Source organism: Pristiophorus japonicus, unplaced genomic scaffold, assembly GCF_044704955.1.
Source record: "Pristiophorus japonicus isolate sPriJap1 unplaced genomic scaffold, sPriJap1.hap1 HAP1_SCAFFOLD_49, whole genome shotgun sequence".
NCBI classification, from domain to species: Eukaryota; Metazoa; Chordata; class Chondrichthyes; family Pristiophoridae; genus Pristiophorus; species Pristiophorus japonicus.
In genome coordinates this window covers 1,682,260-1,685,747 of record NW_027254395.1, presented here as the reverse complement: position 1 = coordinate 1,685,747, position 3,488 = coordinate 1,682,260, and positions in this window count along the sequence as shown.

The window sequence follows — 3,488 nt, the reverse complement described above, 5'->3', positions numbered from 1 at the left end:
CAGCCTGTCTTTCCCTCTCCCCCAGCCTCACTTACTAACCCAGCCTCTCTCATTTCCCCAGCCTCTCTCACTCTCCCCCAGTCTCTCTCATGCCGCCAGCCTCTCTCAGCTCTCCAGCCCTTCTCTCTCCTTCCCCATTTCTCGCTCACTCTTATCCAGCCCCGTTCACTCTCCCTGGACTCTTTCACTCCCCCAGCATCTCCCTCTCCCTTCCAGTCTCTTTCACTTCCCCCAGTTTTTCTCTCGCGCCACAGCCTCTCCCTGTCCGCCCCAGCCTCACTTACTCTCCCCCCAGCTGCACACTCTTCCCCAGCCTCTCTCACTCCCCCGAGACACTCTCCTTCACACCCGCGTTTCTCACTCCCCCTAGCCTATCACTCCCTCCACCCCAAAGCCTCTCTCACACTCCCCATTCTTTCTCACTTGCCCCAGCCTCTGTCTCTCCCCCAATTTTCTCACTCTCCCACCAGCTTCTCTCACTCTCCCCCAAGCCTCTAAACTTCCCACAGCTTTTCTCACAGTCCCCAAACTCTCTCACTCTCCTTCAGCCTCTCTCACTCATCGCTCAGACTCACTCAACCTCCCAAGCCTCTCTCACTCCCTGCAGCCTCTCTCACTCCACTCAGAATCTCCCTATCCCCAAGCCTCTCTCGCTCTCGCCCCGCCTCTCACTCACCCTCAGCCTCTCTCTCTCCCCCAGCCTCTCTCTCTCTCCCCAGTCGCTCTCAAGCTCAGCCAGCCTCTCTCAATCTCCCCTGCCTCTCTTTCCCACCAATCTCTCCCACTTTCCCCCCAACCTCTCTTACACTCCCTCCAGCCTCTCACACTCCCACAAACTCTCTCACTTCCCCAGATTCTCTCACTTCGCTCCCCAGCCTCTCCCCCCTAGTATCTAACTCTCCTCCAGCCTCTCTAACTCTCTTCCCAGCTTCTCTCTCTACCGTCAGCCTCTTTCAATCTCCCTCAGCCTCTCTCCCCGCACCCCAATCTCTCACTCTCCTCCCATCCTCTCTATCTACGCCCCACTCTTTCACTGTATCCCAGCCACTCTCATTCTCCCCCAGCCTCTCTCACACCCCCAACCGCTTACACGCCGCCAGCCGCTCTCACTCTCCCCCCAGCGTCTCTCAACGCCCAGCCTCGCTCACTCTCCCCAGCTCCTCTCCCTCGTTCGCCAGCCTCTCTGACTCACCCCTGCATCACTCAGTCTCCCCCTGCCTCTCTATCAATCATCCCAGTCTCTCTCATTCCCCCAACCTCTCACTCTTCCCACAGCATCTCTCTCTCTTCCCCTATCCTGTCTCACTCCCCCCAGCCTCTCCCTCTGCCCTCCAGCCTCACTTACTCTTCCCACAGCCTCACACACTCCCCAGTCTCTCTCACTCGCCCTAGCCTCTCCCGCTGCCCCCAGCCACTCTGACTCCTTCCAATCTCTCTCACTCTTCCACAGCCTCTCTCGCCCCTCAGCCCTTCTCAGTCTCCCACTGCCTCTGCGGCGATCCACTCAGTCTCTCTCATTCCCCCCAGCCTCTGGCTCTCGCCCAGCCTCTGTCACTCTGCCCAGCCTCTCACTCTCCTCCCCAATCTCCTTCTTTTTCCACCCAGGCGCTCTCATTCACCACCAGCCTCTCACACTCTTCCCCCAGCCAATCTCACTCTCCCCTAGCCTCTTTCACTCTCCCCAGCCTCTCTCTCACCCCCAGTCTCTAACTCTCGCCCCGGTCTCTCTCACTCTTACCCAGTCTCTCTCACTCTACTCCAGCCTCCCTCAGTCTCCCCAGACTCTCGCATTCTCCCCAGCCTCTCTGTCAAACCCCAGTCTCCCTCATTCACCCAGCCTCTCACTGTTCCCCAGCCTCGGTCACTCTCCCCAGCCTCTGTCTCTCGCCCCAATCTTTCTCATTCTCCGCCCAGTCACACTCACTCTCCGCCCGCCTCTCACACTCTCGCCCTCAGCCTCTCTCACTAACCACCAGCCTCTCTCCCTCCCCCAGCATTTCTCACTCTTCCCCCAGCCTCTTTCTCTCCCCCCAGCCGCTCTCACTTCCCCCAGCCTCTCTCCCTCTCCCCAGCCTCTCTCTCTCCCACCATGCTCTTCCACTCTCCCCCCAGCCTCTCTTACCGATTGCACAGAGCTCAGTACCACACATATCTCCGCTGATAATGAAGCAGCCCATTCCCACATGCAGCAAAACCTGAACGATATTTCGGCTTCAGCTGATAAGTGGCATGTTACATTTGCACCATACAGTTGCCAGTCAATGCCTATCGACAAGAAGCAAGGTTTTGACTGCCGCTCCTTGGCAATCAACTGCATTACCATCACCGAATTCCCCACTATCAACATCCGATGGCACACCATTGGACAGAAACGTGACTGGACCAGCCACGTAATTGTGCGGCAGCAAGTGCAGGTCAGAGGCTGGGTATTCTGGGGCGAGTGCCTCACCTCCTGACCATCCAAAGACTTCCCACCAGCAACAAGGCACAAGACAGCATCTTGGCGGAACACTCTCCACTTGCCTGGATGAGTGCAGCTTCAATTCCACTCCAGCAGCTCGAAAACACTTAGGGCAAAGCAGCAGCGTGATGGGTACACCACCCACCACCTTAAACTTTCATTCACACTATCACCGACGTAACGTGGCTGCAGTGTTTGCTTTTGACAACTTGCACTGCTGCAGCTCATGGAGGTTTGTTCTGATGCAACTCCAAAACCCGCGACCTCTACCCCTTAGAATGACAAAGGCAGCAGGTTCCTGTTAAAACCATGTTGTAGAAGGCTCCCGCCCCCTCCCGCAAGTAACATGCGATCCTGACTTGGAAGTACATCACCATTCCTTCATCATGAATGCCTCATAAATCCTGGAAATCCGTCCCTAACAGCACTGCAGGAGCACATTCACCACACAAACTTCAGCGGTTCAAGCAGGCAGCCCACCACCACCTCCTCAAGGGCAATACGGGATGGGCAATAAATGCTGGATTTGTCAGTGACGCCCACATCCCATCAACTAATATTTAAAAAGCACTGTATTTTAAGAGTATAGCTCAAAATGTTTCATTTCTGGTGACACAAATATCTGGGCAATTTTTACAAATTTAACAGGACAAGTTAATGCTGCCATGCACAGAATTAGAATCAGTAATGAAGACAAAATCCCATGGTCCCCATTTAAAGATTCAACCCAGTAAGATTTGAAATAACGTGGAAAAATATTACTGCCTGGCGTTTTTGTTGTCATTTCCAATCCCCTTCTTTGACACCGAAACAAATTGCTCTTAACATTGCAGTGCGAGATTTTTAAAACACGCCTATATTGTGTGACACAACCATTCATATCACAACAGCTACCCGAGTTCCATTCCCGGTTTGGCAAGTAACTTTGATGTCACCTTTTTTAATTAGAGTCAATTGATTTTATTAAATTACATGGAAGAAATGTTGAATTTCACAATGGTGTCAAAGGAATTTTTTGCAGAAAGTG